The following is a 13380-nucleotide window of genomic DNA, read 5'->3' on the forward strand; positions in this document are numbered from 1 at the left end:
GTTCAAGAGAATTGTTAGGACTTCCATTTAATGATGAAGTATTTTCGTATTATGAATAATTCTCTTTACTCCATTTATTGGCTTCAAAAATTAGTGTGCTATGGCATGTTTTTGAAGAGTGGGAGTCATCTTCATCTTTCTCCAGTGCTTTATAACTCTGTTCTCTTCTTCATTCCTTGCTTCAAGAGCAAAGGCCAGTAGCTTTTCACAGTATTCCTTGGAGTGTGTTGGGTTGCTTAGACTTCCCAGAGCAACATAGCCACGCAACAAAGAAACCTTTATTTAAATACTTATTATTTAAAAAATACTACTACATAGTTTCATGGTAACAGCCTCTCTCTTTTTTCATGTGTCTTACCAATGACCCCCATCTCATCAAGAGTTAGAGGGGAGGGAGTAAAAGTGCAAAAGGCATCAGAACCTTCATTCTACAACAGGAATATAGAGTGATGCTCACAGGAAGGCTGTAGTACTGGAGATTTAAAAAATATATATATATAGTACATTATTAATATGTACTGCTCATCACAGAAAACTTAATAGATGACAACATCTTTTAATAATAGTATATTATTCCACTCCCATTCTGCATAGTTGAATTTGGGAAGGAGGGTTATGAGTTATTGAAATGTGACAATAAGGACAAAAATTTTCCTAAAAGATTCTTCCTGAATGCAAAGAGATTAGACCAGATATATGCATTCATCCATTAGACAATATCAACTTTTTGTTCTAATTTCATATATTAGTTTCTATCAAATCTTAACCATTGCTACTTTTGGAAATCTGTTAACTACCAGGCTTATTTCAAATTCAAAAAACACGATGCTAAATAGCACCTTTGTAGCTTATAAAAATTAATGCAAAACATAGACCAATTATACAAATTTAGTAAAATAACTTGACAGAAAAAAGATGGCACAGGATTGTGTGGTTGTTTGGAAAGTAGCAGGGCTAAGAAGAGGCTTTATTTATTTTAATTTCTGTGGTGTAAGGTGGACCTGAGCAAATTCATAAAGGAATTGGTATAGTAGAGGAAAGGTAATTAGGGATTCAAGCGAGAAAACAAGTAATAGTTGGATCAGGTCTCTTTACTAACTGGGATGGAGATGAAATCACGGGTGAAGGTTGAGGGCTGACATTGGAAACAAGATCCAGAGGGGGAAGGCTAGATAGTGAAGACAGGGATTTTCAATAACTATTCCCAATAATGAGCTGATATTTGGATTAAAGTCTCAAATTCTCCATAATCACCTAAGTGCTAAAGTAGGATCTACTGGCAGAAGCTACAGGACACAGACTAAAATGCATCCCAAGGAAGCTCTTGCTAGCAATAGGATCTGTACATGAACAGAAAGAGTGATCTCAGGAGGTACTGGATTCCAGTCCTTGCCACATGTCTAGGAAACCTACCTGGCAGATGACTGCAGGGAAGACACAAGAATGGAATGAGGAAGGGACATGCCAAGCTGCATGAATAAAAGCTTTCAATTACCAGTAGAGACACTCAGAAGGCCCAGTCAAGGGGAACCCAGTCTTTTTGGGATGACTTTCTTCAGGCACTTGGAAAAAGGAGTCAGAAAGTAAGTAGAATGAGGTATTTTAGCTACAGGAATGACAAAGTGGGTACAGTGGCAATTTGTAGGGAAAACACTGAACCTAGAAAGAAAGTGATGGCCTGGAAGAACTGCATTGGAAGGGTTAGAAGATCAGACATCTCAAGGATGTCAAGATCAATGAGTATTATCTCTCTAAAGGATCTTTCTCCTCCCTGCAACTCGCAAGTCCGACTCCCAACCAGTTACTTCCTAATCTATTTAATCAGGTGTTATTCAAGAACTTTAGGTGGTAAATTCATTGAAAACTAGCCTGAAATGACTCTGGTCATAAACCAAGTCAGTTACATTTTATTTTTAGGAAGAAGGCTTTAGGGACAATGATCTGCATAGTAATATCATTAATAGTGTCAATTAGCTAAAAAGATATACTCCCTCCCATCAAAAAAAAAAAAAAAAAAAAAAAGCTTTGCTACATTCATTTCTTGATAGGTTCTTTAATGCATTTTCTCATACTCTGTGAGTCAAAAATTTCAAAAAAAGAAAAAAGAAAACTCAACAATCTCAAGTTATTGCTAAAATAAGGGGACAGTTTTATAACACCTAAATTGTAAATACATTTTGAACCACTTCTGAGTTTAAGTTCCTTCCCAAATGTCCTGATACCTAATTTTTCCCTGTAAGACAAACTTATTAAATTGGAATTAGAAGAAATGGATAGAAATAAGATTGTATTGATAAATTCTTTCATCACTGATAACCATTAAAAAGTATTTTGCATTTCAACCGGAGGCAAAAAACCATGAAACAATTGTGTTGAGGAGGTGGCTCCAAGAACACTTCACCAAAGCAGAAAGTGAATCAAAGACTTTCACTGGGAGACTATACTCCCCTAAATAGTTGCCTGCTGAGTTTGAGACGGTTTGTGGAAACAAAACTCAAGATAAAATAGACTCTTGTCCCGTTACATCCATCATTAGTGAGTATTTAGTTAGATATCCACCTAGGAGAGCTAGACTTTTACTCCTACGGAGATAAAATTTGATGTTATACAGAACCCAATCAGTCGAATTTTGCAAATAAAATGCCATGGTCCATAAGACCCAAAGCTGTAGATAAATCATGGGTCCTATAATAAATGACCCTTGCATCCATAGGCTTATAGATATCAATTGTCACTTTTAAAACAAATGCTTTAGTGGCTGAATGAGATAAGAGGAAAACCGATTTCTGTAATAACAATGTCCTAGTGTGTCAGCACATATTCAACCCATGATTTATAAAAAGTGAAAGTAGGGAGGGGGAAAAGGTGCTAATATGTCTTGAAGAGCTACAGAGATAGGCATACATTTGAATCACAAGGTGCCAGGATTTTACCAAGACTACAACATCATGGTCTTTCCCTGAGAAAATATATACGTCTGCATAAGAAGATGAACATTTTGTAGAAAAAATGAACAGTTGATTCAGGGGCATTTAGTTGTCACCCTTGTTGAGCATCTTTGTTTCTTCTTTTCAAAGCCATTAATCCGGTAAAAATAAGAGCTGACTACATACCTGATCAACTCAATAACAGGAAACTTTCTCTTTCCCTATAAGTAACGGGGGATTTGGGTGGAAGATGAAGACATGGAAACGAAACCGGGGAGCAGTGAATCTAGGTAGCTTTTGTCCTGACCACAATTATCAGATATCACAGAGTGTCCATATTAGTAAATACTGTTTAAATCCAATCACTGCCACAGTTATTTAAAAGAAGGCCCTTCCTCCAATAAGGGCCTTTAAAAGAAGGCCCTTCCTACTCTTATTGTAGGACAAATTATCTAATAATTTGTCCAGGGGAAGCACACTTTACTTCTTCAACTAGATTATAAACGCTTCAAGGTTCAACACCTAATTATGCATTTCCCCTCCTGGTCTAATAGTCTTGTTCATAAAAATAAAATTGCTTGAAAAACTCTTGTAAACAAGATTGGGAAGCCTGCCAAGGAAACCTCTTCCTCCAGATCACTGCTATTTCTTAGGTATCATGTTTTAGTGATAGTAAAAGCCAAGACTCAGCCTTTTATTTTGAATAATTCAGATGAATTCTTTAGTTTCTCAGAACGGATGCTTTACTAAACCCAGACGTAAACTATGAACCAAATTTTTAAATTCTCAGTATCTTGCTAGTATAGTCCCTTGCCTACTGGGTAGGGTCACAAGAGAAAAACACCATGAGGATCATTATCTCTGACAGTGTAGAGCTGCACACTTCCTACTGAGAAGATTCTTTCTAGCTTCTCTTTATGCTGTACTTTCAAGGCTGGCTCTTTGCGGTCCATTAGGAAATGTGGCTTCAGAAATTTTGGTGTTTATCCTGCAGGTACAAGACCTTGCAGGTATGTGCAGGGAGTGCACAGCACAGGTAAATCAGATTGATGTTTATCAATGAGAAAGTGTCTCCTCATCTGGATTTAGCACAGAAGCCACAGTTTTTTCTAACATGTGACATACTTTTGTGCACATATAGACTTACTCGTCTCCAGAATAGCTATTTTTAAGTCTCAGAATTTTTTCTGCATGAAAGGCAGGCTACACTGCAATCTTATTCCTGGATTAAGTCAACCACATTATCTGAATTCAGCACCCATGTGAGCACTTCATTGTGCTGTTTCTAAATGTATAACTTTTGTGTACATTCTTCCTATATTATGTACAGAATATCATTCTATGATTAACTTAGTTTAAGATGATCCACATATAAAATCTTGACCACCTCTCTGAGACCAGGCTATTTTGGAGTAATGATATTGTTCTGAACTTGAAATCTGCTGAAGTCTAAACAATTTTTTTAAAACTTTACTATACATCATTATACAATGTATTATATAATTTAAATGGTGAATTTAACGGTATGTAGAGTATATCTCAGTCAAGTTGTGTAAACAAATCACCTGGCATTATTTCCTCTTTGATTTTAATATGAATGAGGTTTTCCAAGGTTTTACGCTGGGCTAAAATCCCTGTCTGTTTGTAGATATTCAGTAAGCGCCTCCCATAAATGAGTTTGCTTTTACATACTCCATCTCATCCAGTTTGGGGAATTCCACTGAACCACCTCCAGAAAAACCAAATAAATTTATGAGCTATCTGCAGCAACTCAGGTACCATGGAGAATAAATTAAAAGTTTTCAAATGAACCCCATTTGGCTTTAGTGGTGAGCAATCTTGCTCTATTTTAACTGAGAAACCCACAAAAGAAAATAAGGAAAAAAATTAGGGCTTTCAAGGAAAGACTGTGGATCATGCTGTGTATTAAGATGTACAATCACCTATACAAGAGTAAACCTAGATCAACAGGGAGACAGCACAGAGTTGGTGGACCCAGCTATGGCCCGCAGCGAAACATCTGGACAGTAGGAGGTCATGGGTAGAGTCTGCCAAAGGCATTAAGTGGTGAGTGTCAGGTAGGTCCCAAACTTGGGCTCACAGCAGTACTCTGGGCATTCCGGAAAGAATGGCTACTGACTAACAAGATAGGTTACTGACATAGAGATAAGAGCGCAGGAAGAAAAAATGGGAAACCGTGCCAAGTGGATTAAATACCACTAAGAGGCTGACTACAAGGCACATCGACAGACTCCAGCTTCTAATACTGAGACAGAAGGTTAAAGTGAGCTAAGCCACAGGCTGACCTGAAGTTGATTTGCCTTACCTAGACTCCTTCAATTTTCCCTGATTTGTTCCAGAACCCTGGCTGGGGATTCAGGTAGGAGTAAGTGCCCCCAGCTGTAGGGAATAGAGAGACATATCCCCGGGGGCCCAACACATCATTACAGTGTCTGTAGCTGGGATGTGCAACCACTCATTCACAGACTCGGAAAATATTTAGGCTGATTGAGACCTGCTTGCTTCCCTACCCTCCTGGCAACTTGACTCTTATCTCCCCTCCCTTCTCACACATGGATTGTGGAGTCTGGGAGCGGACGCTTTCTAAAGCTGATTTGCCTACAGTAAAATTTGGGTTGGGTCACACTTGTTTGTAACATCCAGATGAATGTGCTATGTTTCGATCACTGGAAAGGAACTTTCTATGACATGGTGTTCACACTTATATCTGAAACCCAAACTTTAAAAGTTACAAAGCCATAACATGGAGCAAATAGTTTGTCAATTTATAGACTAAATTTTAAAAGATCACCAGTCTCTCTCACTCGCTCTCCCCACTAATGCAGGCGAAATGCTGATAATGAACTTCAACCCAGTACTACTTTTAAATCAGCCCTCTTCAGGCACATAAACCACAAAATCTCCTGCTTGCAAACAATCACATTAACGAGATGAATTCAAAAGTTTCCAATCTTACCAAAATAAGAAAAACACAGAGAAAACTAAAATCACCACAGAGTGAAAATGCTACTTATTTATAGCCTGAGTCCCCAAAACCAAAATGAAAATATGTAGGATGAGCTTCCAAAAACAATTCTGCAAGTCAATACAATAAATCAGGCCCAGATGTCACAAACACAATAAATCAATTGAAACTGCCAAACCACTTTTCTCAGCCTACTGGATTTAATTAAAACCGCCACTCAGTGCATGAGAGGCCTTCTAATACAGAAGATACTATCACTCAGGCTCAACCATCTACCCAAGACTGATGTAGGAGATGGAGTTTGTTACATTTTCATCTATAGGCCTGTTGAACATGGCAGGGTTTAGTTCAATCTATGGCAATGCACTGCAGTCCCTTTAATGTTTTTTTAATGTTTTATTTATTTTTGAGAGAGAGACAGAGCACGAGAGGGGGAAGAACAGAGAGACAGGGAGACACAGAGTCCGAAGCAGGATCAGGGCTCTGTGCTGACAGCAAAGACATGAGGCTCGAACCCACAAACTGTGAGATCATGGCCTGAAGTCAGAAACTTAACCAACCGAGCCACCCAGGCGCCCCTCCAGTCCCTTTTAGATACTTTTTCTCAGCCTCCCAACGTGCTCATTAAGAATGCTATCAATCAGCTTTTGCCATTGGAACACAATGATGCCAGATAAACGCTGCAGAAATATTGACTCTCTGGTCCTCGTTTTTGTGTCAAAAATACAGCACAGTCATTGAAAACAGACAAGCATATTTAATCGAATGTATAAGACAAGTGGTGACTCAGTGCTTGGTGTTCTAGATTCTTCAGTGACTCTTCTGAAGACAACCCAACTGTCGCTCATTGTCTATATATATCTGTTCCCAAACAACCAGTAAATGCCACTCAGGAGAAAGAAAGAATGAGGGTGGGGGGTTGGGGGGAAATGAAGCACTCACAAGTGATTATGAATTCACGAGGCTGACAAAGGGCACCGGTTTCCAGGCATCTTCCAGGACTGGAGGTGAGGAATCTCACTGGCCCTTAAATAAAAAAGATCCCTTGAGTTTAGCACAGAAAAGACAGACACCCAACCAAGAGGTTGTTTTAACTTGAAGGATCACATTATTTATCACGAACAATCTCTAAACTCAGTCAGCAGAAGCCTTCCTGGCACTCTCCTTGTGTATACTTGGCTCTATTTTATAAAGACAGAACAGACTATGTTTGGCATTTTTGCCTTGAGTTATTGACATGTTTTAAATTATGCTGTTTTATGTCCATTCTTAATAGAACAGAAATCTGCTACAAACGATCTTTATTAACAGACCGCCTCAGGTGCTGAGACTCTCGATTTAACAATGTCTCCAAACAGACAGGCAGGGAGCTTGTTAATAGGCTTTTCCAACCCTTTGGCTTCTGTGAGACGTAAGTGGATTATGGAGGTTTGTTTGTCAGGCTATCTTTTTACATCACTGTCTGAATAATTGCCACAAAGGCCTATTGCTTTGGCCTAATTAACAAAATGTACAAAATCCTGAACATAGAACTTTTATTGATTAGCCATCTCCATGGGAAGCTTTTGAACCCCCATGACTTCTGGCCCCAGACAGATGCTACTCATGATGTTACACACTGGACCATAGTCTTTTAATATAACAAGGACTCATCTTACCACTTTGGACTATTCAAAAAGTGCCACAGGAAACCACGTGTATTGGTAATAGTTTAAAAATCAGTGTCCTTGGGACGAGATAAATTTTTACGTAAATGTCACCATTTACTATAAAACAATCCTATCTGTTCCATTTTTTTTTTTTTTTCATAGAAACTGATCCTTGAAGGGGTGGTTTGAATTATAAAAACTGTATGGTTAAGAAGCAAAGTCAGTTTTATCTGAATGAGGAAAAATATGTGGATAAAACAGAACTTGAAGGGAAAGTCAAAAACATGGAGTAGGCATGCATTAATTTATTATTCAGTCAGTTTTCATTAACTAAATAATTATTTCAACAAAGACTCCAGGGCTTGTGTTCCAGAGGACAGTTTTAGGCACTGGGACTCACCTCGAGGCAAGAAGACAGTATCCTAGCTCTTGTGGAACTTTTAATATCAAGGCTAACAGATGTTTTAAAAGCCCAGGAATGGAGGCTCGACGACTATTTACAACATAGACTGCACTTAACTTTTCTTTAAAAAAAGTAAAAAGCCCATGAGGTAAAAAATTCTGTTTGATGACGTAGCAAGTGAGATCAGCCATGGGAAATTAAGCCATGTGCATCATTTTATGTAATATTCAGAAGGCACATATGGAAAAAGGAGCTACAAACATTTTTGGGAGTTTGAGAAGACAAAGAACTCAGTCTTTGTTCAATTTAAATGGAAAGCAGGACCAATGAAAATTTCTTAATGAAGTTACACATACGGATAGGTTAGAAAGTTTTGACTAAATTTATGTTTTTTGTTTTTTAAATCAGCCAAGTAACTAGGTAATGACTGTGAAGCAACAAACATTAAATTCAAACATTTGAATGAGCTTTGGCTGGGAACTCAGCTAGAGAAACATACGTAGGGTTGAATTAATTTAGAAAGCTTCAAGACCCTAGGAGTCAATTACATGACAGCAGTAATCTCTCTCTCTCTCTTTTTTTTTTTTTTAATTTGTAGATGATATCTTGTCTAATCTTGGGAATGCATGCTGAATTTCGGAGAAAAATTTACTGTGGACAAGTTTACATGTGAAGTTATAAGCATACACACGTGGGCATTTGTCAACATGAAGGTGAATTTAACAGAAATGAGATGTGCATCAGCCCCTCTGCTCAAAGCTAAGTATTAAGATGAGTGCCAGCAGCTATCTTCAAATATATATTTATATGTGTGTGTGTGTGTGTGTGTGTGTGTGTGTATATGTACACACACATAGAAATATATACAAATAAGACCCAACATCACAGTAGAGGAGGGCCAAAAGGTTAGGGAGGTCAAGATCAATGTGCTAAACAGAATATGACAGCTTCTTGACTATTCTTCAGGTGAGGATAGATAATGCCGGGAAAAGACAACCTCTACTGTATCGGCGGCTCCTTCCAGAAGCCACTGGGAAATTGAAATAAAGGCAGAGATGTTCTTTTAGATCGACGGTAGTAATAATAGTGACATCGACAATTAATAGAAACCATAATTTATTAAGAACTTACCTTGTTCCCCATTTACTTTGTTCGTGGTTTACATTCATGAACGTCATTAATCTTAACACTACAAGAGTGGGTATTACTGTCAGCTCTATTTCACACGTGAGGACACAGAGCAGCAAACTGCTGCAGATCACAAAGGGAAGAAGAGGCAGTGTCAGTATTCAAACCTAGGACCAACTCCGAAGCACCTTCCCTTATCCACCGCGCTCAGTCTGCCAGGGCCTTGCCTGATACACGGGCATTTTTTGGTGATTGTGGAGTGGGGGAGGCCGCGATGAATCACTCTGCCCAGCCAGTCGTTCTCCCTGTGTTTCGCAAGAGATCATGTTTAAGGTAAACTGGTTATCACGTGCCTAGACACCAGTGATTTACAATTACTTCTTTATTAAGAAAACGTTCACTGTGTGAGTGGTCTCTCTCTGAAAAAATGCCAACAAAGAGGCCTTGTCAGTTTTTTGGCAGAGGCACATCTAAACACATAAAAACAAGTTTAAACACTATCATTTATGCATAATTCTTTCTTGGCATCATCTCCCACTTGCCACAATTTGCAGCCAGAAAACACTTATTTCTACTTTTCTTACTCTAGAAATAATCCAGCCTTAAGTGGATCTAATTCCTCCCCAGAAAAGAAACAGCCCTGTCAGGACTTGGTTGTGTGTGCCGTTTGAGACTTCAAGGTTCCCATTTACCGCACAGCTGCACGGATTCTGAAAGCTGGTGCTAAGCCAGAGCTCTGTACCCACTGAGATCTGTAGTCTGGAATGATAAACACACAGCTGCCTGCGGTGAGGGCCACAGGCATAATAGATGGCCACGTCTCAACCAAAGCCAGGCAGCACCAACACAAATCATTAATCCGACTGCTTATACGTTAAATATCACAAAATGTGTACAAAATGGGGAGCTGTCTCCATGGCAGGCAGTGACAGGTGGGGGGAGAGGCGGAAGCAATTTAAGGGAACAGGAGAGAAAAAGTGGCTCTAAGTCTTCTATAAAATCCCACTACAGAGCTGATTTACTGCCACGCAGCCCTCTTCCGGCAAATAGTTCATAAAGCCTATGACCTGAGTACTTGCCCACGGGACCACAATAACATTTATCTAGCATAAATTAATGTGTTTCAACCACTAATTCAATTTGGCCGTCTCATTCTTTGGGTTTTGGCAAAGCCTAGCCTTGCTATAAAGTCACTTGGTGACTCACACGAATGGCTGTGTTTGCTAAGGACTCACACACCACGAGGAACAAAGCGTGCCATTAGTCGAGCAGTCATAAAAATATACCTCCAGAGCACATTTGGAGCTGTGCTAATTGAAACTTCCTCTTTAGAGGAGCCTGATCAAAACCAGCTGTAGGAGTCAAGCAGCAGCAGATTTCAACATTGCATTAAAAGCCCAGCGGATTCAGAAGGAGCTGCGGGACTCAAAGAAGAGGGCATGGCGGCCTGAACACGCGCTCTAATTGGCTCCTGACACGACACGCTGCAGAGCGAGCTTGTGACCGGAACCTGGCGAGCGCTGGGAAGAAACTTCTCCGCGAGCAAAACTTGGAAAGAGAGCCCCGTCGTGCAGTTCTCGTAAAATCCCAGATCTGCCAACCTTCTCGAGGAACATGTGGGAAAACCCACAAAAGGCTAGTAAATTTAAGAAAGTGAAGTGGGATATTGTTCCGAAATGGGAAAAACAAGAGCTTAAGTATCTTCATTGGCAATGTAGCCTTTTAAGAACATCCCATTAGTATTAAAAACAAAAACAAAAAAAACCCCAAACCATCCAACGCACAGAGGAGCAAACGAACAAAATCCAAATAAAAAACAAAAACCTGGATGAAACACAAAAACACAGACCCTCCTGAAAGATGAGAATGAGAGCTCTGTCATCCTCTCTGGCTGTACGTGAGTTTCTCATTCCAAGAAATAAGGAGTGCATTCTACCGATGTGTGTAGAAGCAAAATCCATCCGTAGGTTTGCGGCAGATGTGGAAAAATCACGCCCTTTCTGTTAGCTTTACTTGAGGGCAGGTGAGCCACTTGTAAAGGAAGCAGTTGCTGATACATAAATATAAATAGCATATTCCACCCATCAAATATGTGAATTTTATTTAATTTAGATGAGTGGAGTGCCCGGAAATATTAAAAGCAAGTTTTGTTTTATAACACCTTTAAGTAGCATATAAATTAGAAAGGACTGCTGGTCTCTTTAATTTATTTACTCATCAATTTAATGGAGTGTCTAGTTTGGGAGCTATGTCACAGTGATTTGCAAAGATAAAGGGTGGGGAGGTTTATTTATGTAGATGTAGGGAAGGATCGTTATGTTTTATGCCACAGAAGGATGAGAGTTAACTCTATGTAATATATGAAATATAATGATTTTTCTAGGCAACATAATTATAGCCCCACCAGTAACAACCATGAAAGTTGAAAATTTGCTTATTTTCACCATCTTTTTGGAATAGATTAAGCGGCTAAGCTCTTTTTTTTTTCCTTTTATCACATGTAAAACATATTACACTGACTCACTGGGTATAAAACCAAAATAAAAACAACCTCACAAAAGTAGAAATTAGTTATCTAAGTACGTCCCTGTTCCCTTTTCGTGCATAAAAATTTGTATCCAGCATTTAGCACTCACTGATGTAAAATGTGGCCTCTGGTATATGTGATATGGTATTCTGAGTTTGTGTAGATATGAGCAGAAGGTAGGTCTGGTGCTTTTTTATTATTCATATGACTTGTCAGATAGTGAATCATTCTCAATGCATAATGCAATTCACAGTTGGAATGCTGTGCCCTTGATTTTATTTATCTTGTTTGTCCAAGTACTATAGACATTAGGGAGGCTTCAATTTAGTGCTCTTAAAGCTGATGAAGGAGGCTGAAGAATTTGGAAAATTTTCTAAAGATAAATCAAGATTAAGTGATGAAATAAAGAAAAAAAAACTGTAAATAAGCCAAACACAACAATATTCTGATTTAAAATGGGGTCTGAAAAGAAGCTATTGACCCAGCTTATCCCAATTTTCTCACTAAAATATTTTCTTTAAAAGTCAGAAAGGATAAATCTTCATATGTTATCACCACCCCTGAACTTGGAGTTAACTAATACCAGAATCAAGGAGTTTCCAATTACCTAAGAATTAAGACAACACACACACACACACACACACACACACACACACACACACACACACAAATGATTTACAGGTTCCATACAATTAGAAACAGTGGAAATAAGTCCCTCAAAAGTAATTTAAAGCCCCTCGTTTCTTTCCTATTTCTTCAGCCCTGGCTCAGAAAAATTGTCTACAGTAACGTTAAGCCAGGCAGCTGTTCTTGGGACCGAGGGTGCTACATTCTGAGGCAGCACTATGCTGTCCCTTCCCTGCACACAGGTCCCTTCCCTGACCACAAACAGAAAGAGATGGTCCACTGAAACTTGCAGAAAGGCAGGCAGAAAGTGGGTGGGTTGTCTGGGAAGTGCTGTTACACATTCAGGAATTAAAATACAAATGCAGGGTCAGGACCAAGCAAAGAATTCATCTCAGATCAGTGGGACTGGGAAGTCTGGAAGTCTGGGAATTAGGCTAGGAGTTGAACATGCTCTTCTCTATGAGAGGAGGAACAGACCAGGAGCCATGAGAGTGTGCACGGGGTAAGCCCAGAGAATTCTCTTTTTACTCTAGGATAAATTTTAAATTTTTTTTTTAACGTTTATTTATTTTTGGGACAGAGAGAGACAGAGCATGAACTGGGGAGGGGCAGAGAGAGAGGGAGACACAGAATCGGAAGCAGGCTCCAGGCTCTGAGCCATCAGCCCAGAGCCCGACGCCGGGCTCGAACTCACGGACTGCGAGATCGTGACCTGAGCTGAAGTCGGACGCTTAACTGACTGAGCCACCCAGGCACCCCATACTCTAGGATAAATTTTAAAAATTCGTTATGAAGCATATAAAAAATATTACATGACAAGAAAAAAATTTAGCTTTCTGAACACTCAGAAGAAGAGTAGATCTCTGAGATGATGAGCTACAAGAATTAAAATGTTAACTTAGAATATTATTTGGTAGCCTCAGGTGGCAAAGGTGGTTGGTCCCTCATTCTTCCTGGGCTGCACAGCTACAACTATATTTCTCAAACCCCCTTAGAGAGGTGTGGTCAAGACTAAGGTTTCCTCACTGGAAGGTGAGCACACATCCACTCTTTTTTTTTCCTAGTGATTAGAAAGAGTGATAAATAAGAAGGACAAGAATAGAAGTCCAGGGACCAATGAGGGTTAGGAGACC

General features: G+C 39.3%; 1 pseudogene; it reads right to left on the reverse strand.

The window, feature by feature from the left end:
- Positions 1-6723: 6723 nt before the first annotated feature.
- Positions 6724-13380, reverse strand: part of LOC122217165 — a 368936-nt pseudogene continuing 362279 nt past the window's right edge.

The sequence above is a fragment of the Panthera leo genome, chromosome A1 (genome assembly GCF_018350215.1).
Source record: "Panthera leo isolate Ple1 chromosome A1, P.leo_Ple1_pat1.1, whole genome shotgun sequence".
Taxonomy (NCBI): domain Eukaryota; kingdom Metazoa; phylum Chordata; class Mammalia; order Carnivora; family Felidae; genus Panthera; species Panthera leo.